Genomic DNA, 25,821 nt, shown 5'->3' on the forward strand with positions numbered 1-25,821 from the left:
TACAGCCCCATTTGCTACATGCTTTTCTCAAGAAAGTCTTTAGAGCAAGATAGAAATCAATTTAATTAACACAGGTCATCGAGTTCATCATCTCTGTTGTAGAACCACATGCTCAGTATTATTTTCTGACAATTCTTTGCTCTTCAGGAGGGGAAGGTTATTTCATGTGTTTGCAATACCTGTCTGAAAGTGGCTTGGCTCATAAGCAGTCTGGTGCTTAGCTGGTAACTGTATCACTTAGAAAACCAGAAGTTGCTGGCTTCTAAAGTAGAATTGGCAAGAGATTATCCCTTTTGAAGAATCTCAAAATAGAAACTACTTTATATGCTGAAGTATATTCTTTATTCATCTTCCCTTATTGTAAATTCAGACTATTTCCCTTTTATACAGAGGTTGCAGTCTTTTGTTGTTTTTGCTTAGCTTCAAAGTACTAGCTAGTAGAGTCTTGTTCGAGCATGTATGTTGTCCTTCAAGGGACCGACCACCTTATAAAATAGCAGACAGTTCTTTCCCCTTAGGTCCAGTCTACTAGGCAAGTCGTGCACAGTGTCTAGTGAAAGATTTCTTAAACACTTCTGTTCTGTGAAAGACCATCTTCTGAGTTCTTTCATTTAAAGAGTAAAACAACAAAGCTTAGAACCTGATGTGCCTGTGTCATGTATTGCTATTTATCTGGAAAAACAGGCTTAAAAGCTGAACTCTGGGTCTCAAACCCAGCAAAGTGGGATTTTGGCATTTGCTCTGAAGAGGCTGCTCCATGGGAAAGTTGAGTATGTGCATGGTGTAGCTAAAGCCAAAACTAAAGAATACCCGCTGGAGCTTGTCTTTTGTTGCAGGTTGTGTCCATCATGTCTTGTCCTGTCCTTGATGCCCAAACTTGAAATCTAATGCATTTCTTTGGCAGTCAGCAGACAGTGTCTGATCCATAAGGTAGTTTTGAATCTTCTGGTCACTATCCTTCTCCTGTTGTTTACACTAGGAGTTTAGGTAGAACAGCCTTTTCATTGAGGCTCAAAGTTCGAAGCTTGAGTAGAGGCAACATAAAAATTACATTTCACTCTGCATTTCAAACATTTTCTGTTTTCTAGATCAGTACATCAAACCCGTAAAAAAATGTGCCTTTCTAATGATGCTGTGTTCATTTATTCTGGCACTCACTATTCTTGAATAAAGAATCATGAATAAAGCTCATGAATATATTTTAGAAAACATTTTATTCCATGATGCTTTTTGTCCCTTATAAATCTTCCCCAGTTTTTGTATCTAAAGTATCCCCTAAGCAAGCAAAGGGAAGTGAATATTGTATTAAATCTTACTAGACCAGAGGAGTTAAGAAACAAATCAGCCAAAATCAAATTTGTAATCTCCTTAAGTATTTCCTTTGGACCCCAGATAAGATATTTTGCAGAACTAATATTAAAGAAAAAAAGTATAGTAAAGTGCTCTTTATCTGTTTCTTGGTAAGTAAATATTGCTAGCTTTAGGAGATTGTGTTGGGTTGACCCTAATGGATGCTAAGTACCCACCAAGGCTGCTTTCTCACTTCCCCTCCTTGGCTGAAGAATCAAGAGAAAAATATAACTAAAGGCTTGCAAGTCAAGATGAGCATGGGGAGAGATCACTCACCAGTTACTGTCATGGGCAAAACTGACACAATTTGTGGAAATTAATTGAATTTATTACCAATGAAATCAAGAGGAGGATAAAGAGAAAACCAGATCTTAAAAATACCTTCCAGCAAACCCTCCTTTCTTCCTAGGCTCAACCTCACTCCGTACCTCCATGCCCCACCAGAGCTACAGGGGTATTTCTGCTCTGGTGTCTGGAGCACCTCCTGCCCCTCCTTGTGCACTGACCATTGTGTGAGAGCTGTTTCTCTCACACAATCTCACTTCTCTGTCCAGCTGCAGCTCTGCAGTTTGGGGTTTTTTACCCCTTCTTAAATATGTTATCCCAGAGGCACTACCATGGTCACTGACTGGCTCAGCCTTGGCCAGTGATATGTTGATCTTGGTTTGAGCTGGCATTGGCTCTGTCACACCTGGGGGTGAAGCTTCTTAAAACTTCTCACACAAACCTGCCCTGCAATCCTCACCCACTACCAAAACCTTGCCACTCTAATCCAATACACAGATGCAGCAAATAAACAGGGTTACTAAGGGAAGCAGTTTTTAAAGAAATAATACAGCTACTGAAAGCTTTGTTTGTAATTTCTTTTGTCTTTCTCTGTTAGAAATATGGAATATCCATAGGGATGTATCTGGAACATCCCTATACACACATAGAGCCTGGAGCTTTGTTTTGCCAGGTCTGATTTAAAATAAATTGAATTATTCTTGTGTACTCAAAACATTATTTCTGATAATAGGCATGCTTTGGATGTGTGTAAAGGCAATTTCTAGTCAGACAGCTGATACCGAATAGGGGTTTTAACTTTCTTTTCTTGGTGCCAAGTAGAAGATATCAGCATTTACCTCTGCTCTCTGCTGTCCTTGTTGTACTTAGATTGCTGGAGCAAATATGGGATAAGCAAGGAAATTCAAACTGGCAACTCCTGCATCCTAATCCTATTAATCTGTATCTTTGGCAAATCTCTTAATCTTACTGTACCTTTATTTTTCTATTTATAGCCTGGAGTTACACCTGTTGGATTAAGTAATCTTTGGACATACAAGTGTTGGCTGAATTGGTAAAACTGAGAGTATTTAGCTATCTGTATAGATCAAATTGGACAGAATCAAGGCCTTAAGAAACTTTTACTTTCTTGTTAGTGATAATTAGCTAATTTTAGACAAATGCATGTAAACTTGCAGCTTCTTTCCATTAAAATAAGGTAACTCTTTTTTGAATACAGAAAAAAGAGTGAGTAAAACATTCTAAGCATTTGAAATGTAAAAACTTTAACATAAAAAAGCCTTTAGTATCAGTCTTTCTTCTCTTCTTTCTGCCCCCCCATCCCCCAGTTCAGACTCAAAGTTTTTTCCTATGGGAATTTTCCTGTCTTTTAACCATTCCTAGGATGATATTAAAATCAATTCTGGAGGAAGGCAGGAAAGGCTTTATAACAGATAGAACTGGATTTCAAGAGTTATATCTATTCATGTGAAAACTAACCAAACCTGCAGAGAGTAAATATGAAAGCAGCGGCCCTTTTTGTTGTGGTTTGGTTGCACAGGATTGTCACAGACAATGTACAGAATCATCTTGAAATCTTTCAGACCTGGAACAGTTTCAGAAGAGTGTGAGGTGTACCATTCTCCTTAGCCCCCAACTGTTAACATTTGCTCCTTTGCCTTTTCTTACTCTCTTTGTGTTTGAGCATTCGGTAAATGTTGAATAAAAAATTAAGTGTTGGTCAAATACATCCAGTACTTAATTTGTGGATGTTTGTTTGTTTCTCATTGGTACAAACATATAAAAAAAGTAAAAATTCAGATTAGGAAAGAGTCAACAAGCAAATGTGTCTTGATTACCTTTTCTTTTTGTGAGCATTTTTTATGTAACAGAGATACAGGTAGAGAAGGATTTTACTTTTCACTCACTTATGACTACTCTGTAGGGCAGAGACCTCACTGTTATGTCAGTTCTAAACAATGGCTCTAAGGTATATTTAGAAGAAGCTTAAGTGTTAAGTTAATATAATATTTTAAACAGCCTCAAAACAATGGATATTTGCTTGCTACTAAGTTAACTCACCTTAAAAAATTATTTGTCTTTTAAGATCTTTTACAGGAAACATAGCAAAAGGAATTTATGTAACTCCTAAAGTTACACAGTAGTATTCATTTTGAAACTGGAGTGTGGTGGTCATTGTAGAGGAGCCTGAATCCTTAAGGAGTTAACTGTGTTATCAAACATATTTATCACAACCTAGAACATGATTGTTCAAGTTATAGCCAGAAGTTATTCTAAAATCTTGTTTTCAGAGTATAGTAGCTTTTTGAGGAAATACAAGCAAAAATAAATAAATACAGAAAAAAAAAAAGATTGTACCACTGCAGAAGAGATGATTTAAAGAAAATATGAATAGAGCTTTCTTCAAAATACTGCAGTTTTCAGTTATTGAGGTATCCAGAAGTGACTTTTCTGTTCTTCAAGAACCTTGTTCAGATAACTTTGAACTTAAAATGGTTTCAAGGTAAATGCAGATTTGACAGATATTATTATCTATTGTATTTGCAGTGTTTCCAGAGGAAGGAATGATGAATCTGACTCCATGTTCATAGAAGGCTAATTTATTATTTTATGATCTGTATTATATTAAAGAATACTATACTAAAGAATACAAAAGGATACTTACAGAAAGCTAAAAGATTGTACAGAAACTTGTGACTCTCTCTCCAGAGTCCAACACAGCTTGACCCTGATTGGCCAATAAGTCCAAACAATTCATATGAAACCAATGAAAAAATCACGTGTTGGATAAACAATCTCCAACCACATTCTAAAGCAGCAAAACACAGGAGAAGCAAATGAGATAATACTGTTTTCCTTTTTCTCTGAGGCTTCTCAGCTTCCCAGGAGAGAAATCCTGGGCGAAGGGATTTTTTCCAAAAATATGACTGCCACAATTATCCTTGAGTCTTAAAGAAAAAGATAGCATTTTATATGTGTTCTTTGATGATTTTGAGGGGAAACAAAAGCAAATAAGCAAAAGTGACCACACTGAGAAAGAATTGTTAATGAAAACATCTCACAGAATATACCTTCAATTAAGCCTCTGAGACTGACTCCCATCTGATGTAATTGGAAATGCAATGCAGAACTTCTTGGGACTTGAATGCAGGCAGAGCAGCATGTAGGCTGCTAATTTTTCTGCACAAGAATGTATTTTCCCTTTGTTAACCGGGGAATTCTCCAGATATACTCAGTACAGTGTTCTTCTATCATTTCACTACTTGTACTGCATTTTTTAAAGCTTATTTTTAACTCAGATCACTTTCATAACTGGATTTCTCTGAAATCTTGACATTGGATTATCTCAGTGGGATGATCTGGGAATCAATTGGGTGACTTTTTATATAATTCAATTTCAGCTTTAAGTGAACTACTTCAAATTCTACTAGTGTTAATATATTTGAAAATTGTTGCAGAATTTGTTCTCCCATTTCTGCATGTGTAACTATATAATTTTTTTTCCAGATACATGAAGGTACAGGTGAGAACCTGGAGGGATACTCTATTCTGTAGTTTTAGGTCTGGATGGTACCTCTACAAAATATCCCTTGGTTATTTTCTACAGTTTTAGCATGTGACTTCTATGCCTGAGAGCCAGAAAACATCTAGGGACCAATAAACATTGTGATAGTTCAATTGCTTTGTGCATGCACATTGTTGCAGGCTTTAGATTCACTGAATAGACAAATTCTGATAAAACTACTGCATGCAATCCCCTTGCTTCCAAGTAGCATCAAGTGATTTGGGAAGGGCCACAAACACCATGACAGGAGCTTGCAAGACAATAAAAGAAAGGCAAATTAATTCACTGGATTTGAAGGAGTTTCAAAGTTCCAAATGATTTAAAATTTTTGCTTGTTGAAAAGTCCCAATTCCACAATGTTTTACCTGAGTCACAGGTGAGTTTGAAGAAGCTGCCCAGTAACTATGTTGTCTCTATAGGCTTTGTCTAACATGGAGGTGATGGTGTTGTAATAGAGATGTTTTTAGGGAGTGGGATGAATCATGATGTATTGCATTATTTGTTAATGCAGCCATTTTTGATTAGAAGTGCATAAGCAGGTTAGGGCACAGAGGAGCACCTGTTCCCTGGACACTGAGTATCAAAGCATATACCTTTTGTTGATGAAACAGCAGATTATCTCTGTGTGAGTTCAAACATCTGAAAAACTGGCAGCTGGGTTTTCTCCACATAAAATTGCAAGCATTCTTCTCATATCATACTATCCTCCTGTGCATTCCCTCTCATTTGCTTCAGTCCCTCCCTGAAATCTTCTATTTTGAGGGCAGAGTCTGCCAAAGATGGATTGGCAAGAAAAGCAAATTCTCTCTCTGAAGAGCTGGTGTCACTCATTAGCATGTGAGAGGGGTAATTGTAAATAAACAACAAATTATTTTGAGTTCTGTGTAGTATTAATTCTAGTAATGTATACAAGGACATGCAGCTGACTGGATAAGGTAGAGATACCATTATTGTTCATAAAGAACTTATTCCTGTACCCAGTTAAATGCTTGGCACTTTATCCCAGCAGCCTTATTGTAACAAGAACAACTGATTCTGTCCTTATCTTAGCATTGCCTCTAGTGTCCTTGTTTTTTTTTCAGTTGATCTTACCAGGTGAAAGAGAACCAAGAAAGTACATGTGTGTGTCCTGTAGAGTTGTCCAATATTCAGTTAAGTGTTGTTGTCAGTAATGCATGTTATGATCCCACAATATATCTTTAATATAAATAAAGGAAATACACAGGACTGTATGTTCCACCCCACAGTGCAAATGGGTTGCCCAGGAATACTTGCAAGTTGAAACCTGTTCTTTTAGAAATTGTCCTTTCATTACCTTGGAAGCAATGTAATTTTTCGTTCTTCACAGTCATTTTTTAAAATGGCTTTAAAACCAAACCGCCATGCTTCATGTGGCTATGAAACATTTATAGTTGGTTTATTCTACTTTGCACTGGGAAAAGGCTCAGCATTTAAGATATCCCAGTGATTCAGTTTCTTGCGGTAAGAGCTAGACAGGAAAAAGTGACCTATTCTGGTCATATGCCTAAGATAAATTGGAAACTGAAGATGTTGTCTGCTCAGAATTGAATGCATTTGAGACTTTACTAATGCCTTAATTAAATCTGCAGTACCATGTCAGCATAACCTGATCTAATTGCTGGCTAGTGAGGTACTGCCTTCTTGCATCCTTCTCATGGCAGCTCCAGCACTTGTTCCATCTTGTGCTGATCTGTCTCAGCATGCTAAACTGGCAGCAAACTATTCAGTACTTCTGCTGCTTGAGTTAGTTTTCTCCCAGCACAGCACATTGAAATGTGCCAGTGCGAGGTCACAGGGAGGTGGAGTGCAGAGTGTGGTACTCTGCACCCATGGCTGAACTCAAACTGCCAACAGTTTCTGAGTGCAAAAATCCCGTAATTGACAAACCTGGCCTTAAAATACAGGTCACATTGCCCTGTACTGATAGTTAGCCTTGTCTAATTAGGTAATGTACTGAATATATTAATATTTTGCCTTAAAACCTCCTTTAGAGTGTAATACACTTGTTGTGTTTATAGCCAGAAAGTGCCAGTGGGCCATGAAGTTTGACCTGTATAGCACATCATTAAACTTCACTTAGTAACACCAGTATTGAGCCAAAACACTTTTGTCTGACTGAAAAATAATTTGCATATCTTCCAGAAGGGCATTCAGGTTTGATTAAGTCATGTGAGCCTGAAGGGGCCGAAGGGCCCCTGGGAAAAATAGCAGGAGGAAGCAGTCAGCTGCCGGTGCTGCCAGAGCAATTAGGCTGGCCTGCAGCCCGGTGCCCATGAAGTACTGGGTTTTCATGGGAAGGAGGGCTTCTGCAAACTGCCTGCTCTCAGACACCTTCCTCAGGGAGGCTGAGCCTTGTGTAGTTGTTCTGCAGACATGCAGTAGGGTGGCCTTGTGTGCACCCCACACTGCTACTGCTGAGAGTACAGTTGCTTGTGAAGATTGGAGGGCCAGGTGAGAAATTGTCCTGACAGGGGAGGAAGGTTGTTTATTGGTAACTTGTGTGTTTTGTTGGAGGTCAGAATTTACTAAGACTTACTTGATTTTGAACTGAAACATCTCTTTGGGTGCCTGTAAAAGCAGATTCCTGAGTACGCTACTGCAATCTCAACTTGTGGCAGTCTTTTAATAGTGTGATTATCTTCACCTGAATTTTTTTTTTTTTTACTTTATGAAAATTAAGGGGTTTTAAGTGTTTTAATCATATGTTAAAGTCAATTCCTTATTCTTGCTTTTGACAAGGTAAGTAAGTTATCATTTTGAGCCTCTCTCTGTGAGGCATGTTTTGTAAGCACATGATCATTCCCGCAGCACTTCTGACTCCTTTTCAATTCAACCATCATTCCAAAGTTGTAGATGTTTCAGATTGGTCAAGTGCTGGTAACTGAGTCTCTCTACTTGACATTGCTGTGTTTTCTCATCTCAGGAGCGTATTATTCTCCTAACTGCATTTTTCTGAGCATTTCTGGTGACCACCATTTTCACCTGTCTTTGTTGTTAACTATGTATGCAGGTGGAGTCCTCTGCATGCTTTGCTTCTGTGTAGAGTGTTTCATGTATGAGGCTCTAAGCTACATGTGACCTGACTATGCCCATGAGGTTTCGCCATGTTACTACTCACTCCTTTAAAATGTTTAGTTTCCTCAGTTTGTATATGGCTCACAAATGTTACATGTAATTATTTTTCTCTTCTAGGCCATTATTTGAAAAAGTTCTTTAAAATGTAATACTGAGGAGGTATTCTTGGGGATCCCAAGAGAAGTACATCTTCTAAGTAATGATGCCTCATCCTTATTTTGAGATGTAACAGTTAATGTAGTTAGCTGTTGTTTTGAGTAATTCAAAATTTTTAATCACAGAGTTGTTTGTATGAAGGGTAATATCTCAGAAAACCTAACTGGTTTTTGATGCTTTTTTACACTTAGACTTGTCTTCCCTTTGAAAGATTGCTTAATTTGCCAAGAAACCTTTCTTCATGTTTCATAGCTATCAGTTATTTACTGATAAAATGCAGTATTTCCTGTTTGACTGTTTTGTTTGGAAGTGCTATCAGGGTAGCCATGGTACAGATACCCAGGTTATCTCAACTGGTGGCAATACTTTAAGTGGTATTTTGACCCCATCCTTGCTCTCATCAGTATACTGTGTGCTCTTGTTGGGTCGGCCCTTCACTCAGAGTAAGCCCCAGTCTTAGAATTTTTAAGTGCTGAAGTAACTTCAGCTTTTTTCTAGTCCTGTAAATTTTCCCAGGTGTTTCAGGCTTTGAAAATCACTTCTCAGTAGTGCTGAGAGCTTGTCAGCCAACCCTCTTGAAAATTCTCACTGAAATTATGAACATCTGCTTTTAATTTTTTAATATGTTAAGTACCACTCCACTACTGACATCCTCGCAAATTATCATTGGAATGGAAAATGTTTTGGATTCTGCAGAAAAAGAAGGATGATATGTATCAGATTAAATACAGCACATGCTTTTTCTGAACACTGCTTTTATCCCCCCATATAGCAAAATGTCAAGAGGACTATCATTAATACAGTTTTCTTCTGATATGCATATTATTATCTTTCTCTTTTTTCCCCTGACTTTTTTTTTACCAGTTTCATTTTGTTTCTCTTCCCAGTTTTCTGCAAGTTCCTGGCTTCTCAGTATTATTTTCTGCTGTCAGATGCTTTTTTTTGACATTGTTTTATTTATTTTTTTGCTGCTTAGGAATCTATGAAAGATATTTATGCTAATATTAGATTAATTTTACTTGAATCTTCCACTTGTAATATATCAGAAAGGTAGTTAAAATATTGTCAATGTTTGGCAGAGAACTTAATCTCTCCCACTTGGGTAGGTTGTGCACCTTTTGGAAAGGAATAAATCACAGAATATGGTGAGTTGGAAAAGACACATAAGGATCATTGAGCCCAAATCCTGGCCCGGCACAGGATCAGCCCCAGAGTCACACTATGTGCCCAAACAACTCTAGAACTCCATCAGGCTGGTGCTGTGACCACTTCCCTGGGAGCCTGTTCCACTGCCCAACCACCCTCTGGGTGAAGAACCTTTTCCTAATATCCAACCCAAACCTCCCCTAACAAAACTTTAGGCCATTCTCATGGATCCTGTCTCTGGTCAGCACAGAGAAGAGATCAGTGCCTGCCCCTCCTCTTCCCCTCACAAGGAAATGTGTGATATTTTATCCAAGTAAAGTATAATACAAAAATGTGTCAATAAAGATGTTTGACAGCACTGTGACAATGAAATTGATAAGAAGTATGTAAGAATAATAAATATTATGAAGAAACTAGGAGAAAATCTGTAATATAATAATGCTTCAAAATAGTGTTTGCATAATGGAGGAAGTGTTGATATCATTTATACAGACTTGAGGTAGTTTTCTGCACATTCCTGATTTTAGCATTTTTTGACATTTACAATGTTTTATTACTGTCATGTCTTCAAAGGGCTTTTCCTTAAGGGTTTTTTTTTGAGATAAATAAGGACATATTACTGAAATAATTGGTGAATACCAACAGCCTTCTTACTCCATGTACTGGCACGTATTTTATGTGCTGAACAAATTCCATAGCAGGTATTTCTTCTTCGTTCATTTTATAACTTCTTCATAAAATCAGGTAACAGCTCGGACAAAACCTTGTTCTATTATTTGCATGACTTCCAAAACACCTGAAGGAGTAAACAGGGGAAAATTTCAGTTTCAGATACAGGAATTTGTAACATAAGATGAAAAATTCAGTGCTTAGGCAATGCCATAAAGTTTCTAAAAGGGTTATTTTCTGTAAATGGATTTATCTCTGCTCATCTTTATTTTATTCTATTGAGTGGAAAGATAGATTTTTTAAAACTGTGAAGATCCTAAAGCAGGTTTTTCAGTTTACTCAAGTCAGAGTGGTTTGCTGTAATGATGTTTGCCATTTAAAAAGCTGAATAATAAGTCTTCTAAATGATAGAAGCTGACAGCAAAGGCAAAATAAGCCTTATGTTGGCACGTCAGTTCAACTGTGGGTGGATTTTCAGAATTTTGAACTCTTTTTAGCTATTAATAACCCACTCTTTGCAGAGAAATCTCATCTGGTAATTTCAAAATTAATTATCACACTTTCAACCACTCGATAGTCATGAGTAACTCTTGAAAAAAAATCCACCCAAACCAACAAACTCCAAAACTTCAAAAGGGTATGTACTCCCATTACTAGTAAAAAAATTGACTTGTCTGGAATACCTTAAGGCAAACATGGCACTTTTGAAGAAGATGCACCTTTCCAAGTCAAATACATAAACGCATAAGAGGGGGTGGAACTAGCTGCACTAATGACTTTATTGCCCAGAGCAAGGGATGTTCCAGTGTTCTTAAATAAATGCAGTCTCTGATGGTACAAAATAGAGGCTTATACACCACTGCTGAGTGCTAAAGTGACTGGTTAAAGATTCATTTGTCCTTAATTAAATGACCTTAAATTTCTTCGCACAGTGGCTACTGGAGGATATAATTGGAGGCGCCTGACACTTATTCACTAACTTTAGTTTGAGATTTTACTCTTGTAAGAGATGTTTCAGTAGATAAATTCAGAATGATTTATCCCTTTAATGCTCTAGCTTTAATAACCATAAGCTATTTCCTTAATGATTTAGAATTGTGTGATGCAGGAGATAGTTAAGCTTACTCTCCAGGAGATTAATTTCCTGCTTTTGAACTGGCACTGACTTATTTTTTTTTAACAGAAATATTATGGATTTCAGTCATTTTCATGGATTTCAGTCAATATACTATAATTTTTAAAGCATTGTCTGTCACTCTTTTGTGTGCTTTTGGTGGTAGGGACATTTTGTGGATTGCATTCTGGGGAAGGTGATGCATTGCTTTCAGACAGTGGAGAAAAGAGTTTACCTGGCAGTCCTGTGGCCAGCTGTGCTGCCAGGTGACTTGCAAGGAAACTGCTTCTGCCCAAGGAAGACAACTGAGTCTGTGGCCAGATAAAGACTGTTGGGTTGGCACTGGTGAGAGGAGTAGTCCTTGCCTACCTCTCTACTGATTTTCTTCCCTTTCTTTGTGAGAGTGCAGTTGGCTGTGTGGTGAAGACAGTGCAGAGCTGATCGAAACAAAAAATAACCTGTAAAAAAGAAATTTCAGTTTCATTAGTATTTGTCCTGATTGTAATGAGGATGCATAGGCAGCTGTGCTGGAATAATGGAGAGGATGGGAATGAAATGTAAGGGAGAATAAGACTTCCCTTTGCAGTAGAAGACCCTGTATAAAATCTATGTTTATATTACAGCTTTGTCTGATGGTGTTATAAAGGGCCTGCTAGGCCAGACCTGCTCTTAACACCATTGAACTTCTCTTCCCCAGAAAACAATTTATATGTAATTTGAGATCTCTTGTTTACAATTGTAGCATAAGCTAGCAACAGCTTGTTAAATTTGTCTCATCTGGCTTTAACTGCATGTGGAAGAGTGGGAGTCAAAGCACAAAGATGACTCGTTTATTGGCTCACATAACATTTTACTGAAAACATCCTGGTTGAAGGTATTTCTAGTGTTTTCCTGAACTTTCCATATAAAAAGTATTATGGATGCTTGACTGACAGATATACAGATATTAAATCTTCTATGGTATACGTCCTGGCATTTTTTCAGTTTATTGTTCTTCTCTTCATCCCAAAGTTGTCAGAATATTTTTTCTATTTTTTCCAAAAGCTCACTGGTACTATAGCCAATGAAGTAGCTTTATTCTTTTTCTTAACTCTCTGATGTACATTACAATTTGCTATACATACAGAAAAGAGTTTGAACAAAACTATGCATGTTTTATTCAGACCATAGATGTAATGAAGTTGCTTTGACAAGCAACTTTAATATATCTCTGCCCTTCTCAAACTGTGAAAAAGGCTCTAGGGGAACCAAGAATGTTTGCCAAAACTGCTTAGCCAAGTGCCTAAACATATCCTCCAACCACACTCAGTGCTTGAGCACGGTAGACTCAGACTGAGTCAGACTGACAGTGTTTCTAGAATAATTCTGTTTCAGATGTTAAAATTAGTGGATGGATAATGAAAGCACCTCTGCTGACTGGAAGTGCATTAGAATAACAGAGCAAAACACAGCACTGCAGACAGTCAGGAGACTAACATTAATCAAGGTGTTCACCTGTATTTTGTATTGAAGCTTCCCAAAACAAATAAAACCACTGAAAACATTGTTCAGGCTATTACCAGTGGTTCCTTAGTCTTGACAGTACCAGCTCAATTCAGAGCTGGTTAGCCTGAGGATTCTTTCTCCTTACTAAGTAGTGCTATCTCTAGCACTCATCTTCTGAACATATCCACTTGTATTAAAGTGTCTTTGTGTGGCAATACTTGAAAGCCCTCCTTCAGAATTTGTTGTGCCCTGTGTTTTAACTGAGCAGTGTATATTAAAACCATTTCTGCTTGCCTTGCCTATTCTCTTCTTCCCCTCTTCTCTACCCTTCTTTTTCCTGAGTAACTGTAGGGTGAGAAAAGAAGCAGTTTTGCATTTCAGTACACTTAATGTAGCCAAGAGGTTTGTTCATTGCTGCTTTGTACTTTCAGGCAAACGAGAAAATTTAGATTAATAGGTTGTTTATTCTTTTCCGTGATCCTCAAATCAAAGGCACTGGATTGCATTATTAAAGCAGTTTTGTGTGGCAGGCTTGGAACTGTCCTCACTGAGCTGTACATGAAGAAAAACTATTGCTTTTCATCCCCCACTCATTATGCAGATTGGCACAGGAACACTGTTAAATGTGGTATCATGTACTATCACTTAAAGACCTTCCTTCTGTACAGCTAATGTTGGGCTCCAATTTCACAGGATGATCTTGGAACAGACAAGGAAAACCCTAGAAATAGAAACATGTATGTCCTTAAATTTTAAAAATTTAAATACTAACCAGTTTAATAACAGAGGTTTTTTTTCAGAACACTAGTGTCTGTCTGCTTTGCTGTGCTTTTAAATCTCTTCATTGATTATTCAGTTCATTTGTTTCTCATCCGTTCAGTTTAGCAATAATGCTTAATTTGGGCTTTCAGCAATAATCTACCCAGCAAAATTAATGAAGAAAATTTTCAGCATTTTGAGTCCAGACCCATAATGGAAGGATGTAGCTAGTGTTGGGTAGCTGACTTAAATGTATGACTCTGTCCTGTGGATGTTTTGTACTGAACAGGCAGCAGTGTATCTCTGGGTTTCTGAACACATTAGGTACTCTAATTCCTTTTTCATTCTGTGACAGCAGAATCTCTCTGACCTATGGCCTCCTGCTTTCAAAGTCAAAAGTCTGGGGGACATAATTTAAGAGTAGAGAAGGTGATTGTGCCTCTCTTAAGTAAATAGGAGGAAACAAGTTTCTTTGCTTTATTGTTCTACTTCAGCTCTAGCGAATGTTCAGAGCAAGACAGCACTACATCCATCGTCTTATGAAATGGCAAGGCTTCTACTGTGTGCAACACACAGGTATGGCCGGGTGCACAGTGGGAAATAAGCAGTGTCACAGTTACCAGGCTGGCTGGACCTCTGACCTTTCCTTGTGTAATACCAGCTATTCTTCTTCAGTGTCAGACCTGATGCAGGATGAAGTAATTATGATTTTTCTTGTTGTCTGCTGCGTTCCTGATTCTGCAGTCCCTTTTCCTAAATCAGTATCCTTAGTTGGTGTGACTGAAATGTACATTCTTTTTGAGATACCAGTGCTAGGTTCTCCAAGTCTCCCTAGAGAATAGTGTTGAAAGCGAACATTATGTAGGCTTGTTTATAAGGTAAACTGTCATCTTCCACCTGAGGATCATAAAGAATTTCTCCACCACTTGCTTATTTCACTTTGCTATGTTAGTTAATATTTGTATCACAGATCACTGGGTTTTCCCTGTCAGGTAACCATTTTCTTTCTCCAAGGGATTTCTAGCTTTTTGAGGAGTTGAGAGTGCCAGTACTTTGTTTTTTTTAGGATTGGTTTGTTTGTTTTCAATCCCTGCATAGAAAAGTGAAGTGGCTTTTCTAGCTAAAGCCTGTGAATGTACTAGTGTCTTGTAACTGCTATAGACACTGGGGATAGTACCAATTTTCGTCCTTTTATAACTTTTCAATTCTCTACAGTGCTCATTCATGCCATGTTTTCTATTCCCTTCAATGCTGGTAGGCCATGATAGCCAAGTTTGTAAAAGAATTGCAGATCCCTATTTATAATGTTACATATCAACTTTTAACCTGTTATAAAATGCCTAAACATGAATAATTAGACCACTATATTCTTCTCCTGTGTTCCTGTGTAGGGGAGAAAACGTGACTGGATCCCAAATATCCTATGTGCAGCTATGTGTTTCATCTGTGACAAATATAATAAATACTTTTTATCTTTCTGCTTAAACACTCTAGATACTATTTTGCCTGCTTAAATTTACTCCTTAATTCAATTTTTTTTTCTTATAGCTTTTGGGCACTTTTGAATCAGACATCACTGTTTGGTGATATATCATTATCATTAATCTTATGTTGGTGACCAGTAGTATTCACACCAAGAAATGCTAAAAGACTGAAAAGAAGAAGAATATGTTATACTTACTTTATCTAGTCAAAACTCTTCTGTCCCTATTCCTATTTTGCCTCTGAAGGCACATTACTGCAGAAACAAATTTACTCCTCCATCTCCACATATTCCTGCTATACAAGACATTTCTAGCAGTTGGATGGTTTTCTTTTTGTTTCCTAATAGGTATAATAGTGCTTTCTTTTTAACATCTAGAATAACATTTTTTACTCAGACATTGAAATTAGAATCTAATCTAACTCGGGAAGCTTTCAAATCCACACTGTATTCATGGAAAGACTTTAGAGTGATACAGACAGCAGTTCAAAAAGAAAAGGAACTTAAAGAAAAGCTAATTAAATTTCCAAATAATTCACTGATTTGTTATTTCAAACCTTAACTAGTAAGTAATGATCATCTTCCTTTTGCTGTGGCAGTGGCTGCAGAACTGTGTGTCCCTCATTCAGCAAAAGTCTGTTCTGGTCACAGCTGTGTATACAAAGCTGCAAGTGAAAATGAGATGTACACATAAAGGCTCTCAGTCTATTTCCCTTTGTGGCACTCATCTGTTTGTTCTTTACCAAACCCCAGAAAACATCCTCCGAAAAGGAAAGCACAAAAGTAAATAGTGGGAAGATTTGTTTTGTCCCTTGATAAACATGTCATGCAAAGTGGCTTTCCAAACATATCCCATTTAGTGGAGATAATTTAGAAACCTTGAACTTCATCATTGTTTGTTGCCTACAAACAGGAATCCTAAAGGCCTCTATTCTTCCTGTTTCCAATTCCAGGATCAGTTAAGTCTTGTTTTGGCACATGGACCCATGTTCTTCAATCCAAAGAGTCACTTTATTTTTCTAATAAATGAGGAGCTGTCTCTTGTATTTGTCTGCTGAACATCTCTAAGGATTTTTAGAGATGGGGTATTTTTTGCTTTCCTTTTGGATTCCTTATGTGTTAATAATTTAATTTAATCTTGAATCTCTTAAGAGCCAGCCCTACTAGTTTTGGAGCCCTTAGTACTGCATGTAGGCAGGGACTTGGCACAGCAAAGCCTGAAACAGATCCAGACAGAAGATAACTCATGTGAAAGACAACTGAAAGGATGGATGTTACCTTTAAATGTGGCATGAAAGTGAGAGGAGTACGAATTAATGCATTAGTATAGAATCCCCCTTTTTACCATCCACTTCACATAAAGTACTACTAAAATACAGCTACATCTGATGCAGTGAATTGAGACAGAGTTCTTTTGCCAGAAACACCAGGAAGCAATTTTTTTCCCATCAGGGCAGTATTAAGAAATATTTCTAATTGCAGGGAGCGAATAGGACCTCAGCTTTCAAGCTTTGCTTTGAAAGATGCAGCACATTTCCTTTGAGTCAAGAACACATGCTGAAATACATTCTATTTAAGTGCTTCTTACAGCTATATTGCTGTACGATTTGTGCCATCTGATTTTCAGACTTGCTCCATAAGTCTTAAGATCGAATGGGAAAAAAAGGGCAGATATTGCAGGAAACAAAAGGAACATGTGTGTTCTAAGTCTTCAATGGCTGGAGATGCTTAAAGAGCAGCTTTCATCTCACTCTTCCTCTGAGGGTTTACCATACTTGCATTTCCATGATGGTTTTTTTGCTGAACAGTCAGGATATTGTTGCATGAGAGATGAAAAAATGTAAGTGAAACCACAGAGTACAGTTGTGTTAGAGCAATGTAGCTGAGGCCCCAGCTGTTAGTAGAGCTTAATACTGTGTTACTTACTGTGGATGGCCCATCTCACTGCCTGTTGCTATTAATAGGTTAGGCAGCAGTAACTGTGGGGTTTTAGTACTCCTGCCATCTTCTGTTCCACATAAGGTCAGTTCTACATCTTTTAGAGATGGTGTTTTGTTTCTCTCTTTTTTTTTTTTTTTTGGTTTGTTGTTGTTGTTGTTGTTGTTGTCTTCTTAGTAGCCTGCATCACAGCAGCAGTCCATCCAGGATCCTACAGAAAACTGATCATGTTTCCTTTAGGAGAAATCACTTGCGTATAATATCTAGTAAAAATCATTTGCTCACTATGCTAAGTTATCATCCCACGACTAATCAGTTAAGTGATATTCCTTTTTATTGCTCCTGCTATAAAGATCCTTACAAAGATCTTGAAGAGTCTGACCTCCTTATGAGGCTGGAAAAGATTACACAGCTGAATTCTGTTTTCAGTTTAACAAGCCAGGATTACAGTATGGATTCATCTCTACACTTGTCTCTAGTAGATGGCCTTTTATTCCCCTCTAGAAAGCGCTGTACAAGAACAAGAAAGTGTCCTTTTTCTGCAACAACTTGCTCTTTTGTCTAGTTTCTTACACTTCTCTGATTACCATAATATATGCATAGCATCAGTGTTAGGGCATAATGCTTGAATATTTAAGACATTTTCCTGAACTTTCTTTCAGAAAAATATTCTTAACTTGTGGTTCATGGTACATGGTCCAAGGAAGTTTATTTAGCTGTAAAATAGGTGGCATTTAAGTTAAACTTTGACAAAGATGCATTATGTCCATAAAAAAACTTTCAGGATTAATGGAAAAGTTTAGAACTTTCTTAAAGAAACATAAAAAAAAGAAAATTATTTGTTTCATTTTCCAGAAATTAATATCTGTGTTAAATTTTTATTAAATACATATTTCTCCATGTGAAATGCAGAGAAAAATAACATTCTCTCTTTTTTCAATCTTAAAAAAACAACTTTTTTTAACACACAACTCACTAGAGTATTGTAAGAGTTAAAATCAAGGGACATTACAGAACCTTAGCCAAAAGCATACCCTTCAAAGGGGCAGTTGGATGCCTTGTTTCAGGTTTCTCTTAGTGCATTCATTCTGTTCTGTATTCAGACCAGTTCTGTAGTGGTGGTCATTTACAATCATTAATCTAGCTCATTGATATTGTAATGGGCTCCAAGTATTCTCTGTGAAGTTTACATGCTCCACTGCATTTCCTTCTAAATAACTAATGATGACTTCTTCAGTCTTGTCATTAACCAGATTACCTTTCTCCAGCCAGTGGTCTTATAGATGTGCTTTGTTTGAGGTTCATTTTCTTTTTAAGTTTTCACACTCATAAAAGAGACTCAATATTGTGTGTTTAAGAGCATTTTACATGACTGAACAACACTGCCCAAGCACAGGTCCAGATACCATACTTATGAATAGAGACTTCAGCTGTTGACTTGGAGGCTCCTAAAAACAATGCCCTTTCCTTTCAGACTGTTGTTTTAGGCACTGTAATTTGTGAAAGTAAATTGGAGAAAACTAGCCCACAGTCTGGGTACTTGGGATTATACTGCATAGCCTGTGTGTAAACCTCTAGTAAATATACTGGGCAGTAAAGTGAAAGAATGGCCAGGCCTGCTGGTGGCTTTCAGTTCTTGGAAGAAGCATGTTTATGTCAGGTAGTCAAATGGTTCCAGGTGAACACAAGTGCACAGAGAAAGTTGTTCTAGATCTCTCAGTACTTAGTGGATCACAGGTTCTTGAGTTTCAACCACAGTGAGTTGACTGCTTTGTGTAGTTGCACACTGGTGTCACCCTTGGTGGCATGTGCAGTGCTCCATTCTTCTCATGCCTGAGCTTGTCTCCTTCACGGCTGGGCTCATGATGGATGTGTTTCAGAGAAGCAGTGTCAGAGTGCCTGCTGTGATGGCAACTCTTGGTGTAGGTGCAGTTAACTGTTCAAAACTTTGCAGTGGATTAGCTACGAGTTGATGTGGAGCAGGGTCAGGAAGATGCACAAGGCTATCCCTAGTCATGATACAAATTATGCTGAAGTTATTTGTCTCTCTTCCATTGGGTGCTTGTAGCAGCTGCACTGTTCTTTGAATGCTTCTTCCAAAGAAGTCACTAAAAGAGAAAAGTCCAAAACATTTCTATTTTATTCATTGTTTGAGAAAATTGTTGACTGTTGCACCTCATGCTTTTACATGCCACCTTGTACCATATGAACACATATTTGAAAATACCTGATTCTACCAGAACTGGTTCATTGGAACCTTTCACTGATGTTTTCTGGAAAAGTTGTCTAGAAAGAAGCTGGAAATCAAGGAAATCTTTGATCTTACATTGCTACAGCAATCTTCAGCATTTCCACAATTCGTTGTGTGTCCTCCTTGGACACACAAACTCTGCCTCCTCTTTCTTTTAGGTCAATGTCATAGCTTTCTTCTGCTCCCTGACCCTCTGTGCATGACACAGATGAGCTGTCTGCCAGCTAACTATATTTCTTGGGGCTCCCAAAGCAGAAAGGAAATACCAAGCACTAATTGAAGACTGGCCATATTGTCACTAGTCCTAGTACATATCCGAGGGAGGATATGTAAGGTCCTGCATTGAATGAAATACAGCTGCATACCACCTGCCCATTTACTCTGCCCATCTCGTGATGTGTAGCCATGAATTCTTCAGTTGTTTTGAAGATCTTAAGCTTAATGACAACTTGTTTTCTTGAGTAGAGGCTGATCCACATCTTGTCTAAAGATTACTGCTGCTGTTTAAGAGCTTGGGGAAATGTTGATGGTCCCCTTCAGTGAAGTGTTGCTGGCATTCCCGTACTTCACTATTAAGAGTGCTGTGGGTCCTGTTTCAAGTGGTTGAGCAGTCTGCCCCCCAGATGGCCAGAACTTCAACAGGAGTGTTTTCTCCTTATTGTTTACAAGACCAATTAGCTCTGGCATTGGATTGATTATTTTCTACACAAGTGACTGAAAACTTCTCAAAGTGAGGAAAAGTCAGCTGTTGAATAAGATAAAAGCAGGCTAAATCACCTGTAGCTGGGGAGATCTGCTAGTTATGTCTTTAGTAACATTAGAGTGGAAGGAAAAAAATAATTTGGTGGTGGACACATACAAAAAATCTCAAATGTTATGGCATTTCAGTTATAAGTTACTTTCACTCTGAAATGATACCTTACTTCTAGTTTTCTAGTTTAGCTGTCTTAAAAGCTATTTATCTGTCTTGTGTTGTTTTGGTCTGGGTTTGCTATGTCTCTGCAACATGATACATTCTCATACTGTAGTCCACAGAACTAGGCCTCTGTCCTTTAGAGAAAGCTAAATGTCATCAGAGATCATACTCAATGAGCTGAGCATATCTTTAGGATTATATGTGCTTTAGAATATGCATAGATTTATCTTTGTAAATGTTAAAGAACATTGCATGGAGAAAATTGGGTGTCCATTTAAGTCACCATCTGGTTCCTGTATTCGACTATGTACTGGAAAATTTAAACCAGACTCTTTTGTTTGTCATCCTCTATCTTCTTTTTCTGCTTCTGGAAATATTGCCAGAAGTTGTGGCTGCTTCTCCTTTCTTATTGTTTGCTGTTCTTGCACTTTAGGAACTCTGAATTCTTTAAGCCCAAACTACATTCAGAGTCCCATTGCAGAGTTAAAACAAGAAATTAAAGAGTTAACATTGTCTTTAGTGTTGCATTAGGTATAGTGTTTAGGTTCCTAAAGGGAAAAGATCAAACTTCAGTCAAGTTTCAGATTTTTTGTGGGTTCAGGAACATCACACTGTATCAATTAAACTCTTTCAGTATTGGAATGTTTTTTCTACAGCCATGAGGGCTGAAAACTTTCTCTATGTTTCTAATGAAAGTTTGAATTTTTCAGTTTGTGGATGTGCCATGTTAGCCACATAAGCACGCCAAATGATAGCCTTGGACTGTACCTTTGGCACAGCTCGTGGTGCCCTGAGTAGCATTCACTCAAAGCTGAAGTAATGCTGCCACATGAAACACTTCATACTAAAGGGTAATTATGGGGCATTTTAAAGAGACTAGAGGATGATTAACATTTGTATAAACAGAAAGAATCTGGATTCTGGGGATAGAACTGGAGCAGTTCTGTATAAATTCATTTTCTGTTTTTGTTAATCTGGCAAGCGGTTTATTGATAAAAGGGCTCAAGATCAAAGTGCAGGAAATCAATCACACCATCTAGAAGATTTAACTCTTTTAAAAACCTTTAGCTTGCTCAAAGTAGGGCGCTACAAGCTTTGCCCATAATGGACCCATTTCTCAGTTCATATGAACAGTCTGGGCTACCTCCAGTACAAATGGCTTCATTCTTCATATCAGCTGCAGCTGAATCTTTTCCTTCTCACCCAAGTACTTAAAAACTGGCTTTCTGCTCAATCACAATGCTAATCCTCTCTCCTTGTTCTCTCTTGCAGCACTCCCCCAACAAATCTTTTTAGGTCAGTCTGCTTAGCTCTCCACTATATTCGTCCTGAGTCAGACATAGGTTGTTCCAGGCAAATCTCACTAAATCTCTTTAATTCTTTGTTTTTTTCACATCATAAACTGGCTGGTTTTATCTGTTGTCAACAGGAGTCACCTAAGTCTGCTGTTTGCAGTCATGTGCCTTTTATAGAGTGCAAAACATGTTGTTTGTGAAGATTGCTCACCTGCAGCAGCTCCCTTCCCTTATGTCTGGCAGGATCTTGCTCATATTCTCACAGGTTAGGAGAGGCAATCCAGAGTGCAGCCAGTTGCTGAAGGTACCTCTCTATCTGAGCCAGACTGTAGTTATTCTGTGCATTCTTCAGTTACCCTGCCTGCTTCTGCTGTCATGTCATGTCAGATACAAAGGCTTCTGGGGTGTTTTCCTGAGCACCCATATGGGAGGACCTAAACAGTATCAGTGGAAAGAGTAGGTTTGTGAGTAAGCTGAGTTCATCTGCCTGCTGTTTAGTAAGGATGCAAAAAGTTCTGTCTTAAATGTGTCTGATACCAGAGTGTTCACAAACAATCACAGCAGGCAGGGTGCAAGTACAGCAGGTAAAGCTGAATCTGCTTTTGATTAGGAGGATCACTAATCTTAGGACATTGCCTTGCATACATCTTGGACTTTAAGAATCAAAACGTCTTAAGCAGGGAACTACTTAAGCCTATCTAACAGTTTTTCTCTGCTGAGGAGGAGTGAATCTGCTGTCCTTATGCACCTCCTTCCCTCTTCCGTGCACCTGGCTGTGCTGTTCCACAGCTTGCTTTGCATGAGCTTTGAGCTTTCATCACATATTTCTGAGAGCCAGTGTAATTCACTAGCCCAGGGGAAAAGTTGAATTTTCTCGGCAAGAGTCCTGCTGAGTGGCAGAGCTGGCATGAGGGGTGGTTCAGAGCCATGTGGCCACCAGCAAGTGATGGGAAAGGAGAAAGAGGAGTGAGCCTGTCCCTTTCAGCAGGAGTAAAAGTTTAGGTTGGCTTAGGTGCACACTGAACTTCATCATCAAGAAGACAGAGTTAATGCATCCAGTTGTTAAAATGAGAAAATACATGCTAGTAATTTATAAAATGTATAGAATATAGAAATAATATATGCTAGTATATAATGAGATTGAGCCAGACCTTGGTACAAAGACACAGTATTAAAAGCTACTTATGCCTAAGGCTCCATGTAAGGAACAGGTTTTTATGTTGATCCATGGTACAAATTTTACCATTGTCCTCTTTAAACTATTCACTAGAAAATCTTCCTTTAAAAATAAATTGTTTTTTATCTGACCAGGCATCAGTCTTTGGCTTTTAGAGCATTTTCCTATTGCTTAGAAGTAACAAGTGGGTCTCTCTCAGTTTTCGTCTGATTTTCCTACACTCTTTGGACTATGATTTAATGATTGTAGAAACTGTCTGTACACTTCAAGAGCAAAATGAATCCTGCTGTACATGTCTTACATGAATATGCTCAGTCCTATCCAAGGATTAATTTCCCTAGAATTCTTGGCTTTTTGATTGTTACTAGCATGGAGGAAATTAGGACATCGGTATCCTGTGAACAAGGCATGTACAGGGTTTAGCCCACTGCCCAGATGATACTTGTGAAGTTGCAGTATTATCAGTGCTCATGTTTATGTTAATTTTTTTGTAAAATTGTACAACATTTTACAAAATGTAGGCAACATGAGAACACGTAGACTTTTATTTTGGGGGGCTTTTGGGTTTTTTGTTGTTTTCTACAAGGTTGCAATCCTTCATGGATATAGAGAGAATCCTAAATATGTGGTACTTACACCAGAAACTCTAAAGAGCTAAAGGCCAGCAAAGACTCTTCTAACTCTGGGAAAAAAAAAATAAAAAAGAAAAAAAAATTAGGCTGTTTTGTGTTATATTTGCAGGAGACTGATTTACAGCTCTATGCCTTTATGACTCTTGAATGACTTCATGACTGTGGTAGAAAAACAACCTGTGGAAACTGTGTGTCCTACCATAACTTAAAGGGGGCAGCTACATTGCTCAGGGCTCCAGTCTGCTTGGATACTGGTTGTACATAAAAAATTGTAGGAATAGGGAACTTTAATGTATATTCATCAAGGCAATCCTTGTGTTTCTGGGAAGCTAATAATGTGACTTTCTGGGGCAGATTTCATACACCAGCTGCAGTAAGTTTTCTCCTACTGCTTTGGGCATTTTTATAGCTGTCACAATGTTGTGACAACGTTGTAGATAGCTACTTCTTGTGTTGAAAGCAGCCTAGATACAGCAGCAATCACTGCAATTCAGGCTAAGTCCTAAATATTTATTGGCTTCCTGGGTAGATTTTACAGCCTTCACTGAGCCACAGGCTTCTATGTCTAGGCTGCTGTCACTGTGGAAGATAACTGGTTTTAAGATAATTCAGGTGTGTCTACACTTCACACACAACACTGGCAGCAGCATTAACACATCATTTAGTATTCCTGGAGTTTGCATCACTCCAGCTTGTGTTCCATCTGTTAGCCACATACAAACCAGAACAGCTTTAATATGTGCTTTAAAAGCCAGGGAAGTACAAAGCAGCTGTCTCCATGTTTCTCAAGGTAGGCCATTTTTATCCAGAAAATGGTACCTCCTTAGACTGTACCACATGGACAAAATTCTTTTTCCTCTATATCTCTGCAACATGAGAAACAGTCTGCCTCAGGCACTACAAGACAATAAACTACTCACAGGACAATCCAATCTGTAGGAAAGGGGATTTTGCTAGTGGCATGGTCTCAGTAGCAGTACAAGCTAGGGAAGAATTTGAAGTCTAGTAGAGCAAAAATTTTGCTGAATGGTCAAAGTATTTCCTGTTAAGCTCCTTCTTAGTTTTAAAATTATTTTGGAATTTGTTATTGGCTCTTTTTTAGTAGAAGAGTGAAGTGTTAGTTCAGCTGTAAATGAACGTGATTAACATGGAGACTGCAATCTCCATGCTTAAGCATATGGTTATGAGCAAGTTTGTTCCACTGCAAGGGCATGGTAGAGTGTGTATATCTCACTGCCCTGTGCTGTGGGGTCAGATTTAAACACTCCATGATTTGCTTCATTTGTTACTGGAACTTGAGATGCAGTAATTTGTGGTAGCAACCAAAGTGGCAGTTGTGGATTCCAGTTTTCACTCATTCTGACTGGTACCTTCCTTCTTTTCTTTCTTTCTTCATCATGCAACATTGAACTCTATTTACTCAGCTGTGGCCTGGAGACAGGAAGGAGCAACGTGGTCATACACCAAAACTGCCCTTGTTTATTCCCAGCAGCTCTTGGCAGACAATGTGGTACATGGGCAAATGTAATTTTCTGCATGGTCTTCACTGACCTTGCTGTAGGGCATAGGAAAACAGTGATCACAGCAAACTGAAGATACCTCCTAAGGTCTGTGGTGATCCCACTTCCTGTATAAAAGGTACCCAACTATAGTCTGAAAAATTGGTATGATTTGTTGGTCAGGCGCCTGGGGTGTCTACAGGCTGAGTTGTGTTACAGCCTAAAAAGGTCTGCCTGTGTGCTTCACTGAATAATTTGGTGCCATTTCCCCAGGCATTAGAAACAAAGTGTTTCTTTAGAGCAGGAACTTCTCTGCACCACTTCAACTTTATGGGCAGTTTCTAGTCTAAATGGACCATTTGCCCAAAGATTGAAACTGTAATTAATTTCACTTTTATTGACAACGAACTTCATTCTCTAATGTGCTGGTTTGGAGTGGATCTCTGCCATCCTTTCCCAAATTTTTTTTGATCAAACTTTGCTTTTATTCGATATTGTTTTGTTGTTTTATGGTAGAGGTGAAAGGAGGATGCTGTGGTTTGGTAAGAAGACAGAGAAGAAAAAGACAGCATGAATTATTACAAGTTTTTGAACTATGTTATTTCTGCCAAGTGAGAGATCTCTATTTATGCCTCAAAACTAATGCTCTCTTAGGGCCCAGTTACCTTCTCAAGCTGCTTTTGTCTATCAATCAGACAGGGACTGAGAAAAAAGTGCAACTTTCTTTGGAAACCTCATTCTTAAACAAAACAAAACAAAACAAAAAAAAAAAAAAAAACCACCAAAAACCCTCAAACTCCTTTACCTTCAGGGAGAAAAGAGACTAAAAATAAAAAATTATTGAAAAGGGCTGTAGCTGATTAAAGCAGGCAGATTATCCTCCTAGAGCCTGTCTGCTGTGAGTACAGGAAGGATACTTTGTATATTGCTGGACACCACACTGTGGAAATCTAAAAGGAATCAAGGCAGAGGAACAGATATAACTGGGCTAAATAGGAAAAGAAA

The 25,821-nt window shown here is 38.1% G+C and overlaps 1 protein-coding gene and 1 long non-coding RNA gene across 2 annotated transcripts in view; one reads left to right on the top strand and one right to left on the bottom strand.

The window, feature by feature from the left end:
* Positions 1 to 25,821, top strand: part of CSTPP1 (centriolar satellite-associated tubulin polyglutamylase complex regulator 1) — a 79,305-nt gene that overhangs the window by 36,130 nt on the left and 17,354 nt on the right. The window lies entirely within an intron of this gene.
* LOC135302131 (uncharacterized) lies at positions 18,077 to 23,369 on the bottom strand. The gene is made up of 3 exons (XR_010363830.1): positions 23,322 to 23,369; positions 21,720 to 21,942; positions 18,077 to 19,154 (listed from the first exon to the last, which is right to left on the bottom strand). It is a non-coding gene; the product is annotated as an uncharacterized LOC135302131 (long non-coding RNA).

Source organism: Passer domesticus, chromosome 6 (assembly GCF_036417665.1).
Source record: "Passer domesticus isolate bPasDom1 chromosome 6, bPasDom1.hap1, whole genome shotgun sequence".
Classification (NCBI taxonomy): Eukaryota; Metazoa; Chordata; class Aves; order Passeriformes; family Passeridae; genus Passer; species Passer domesticus.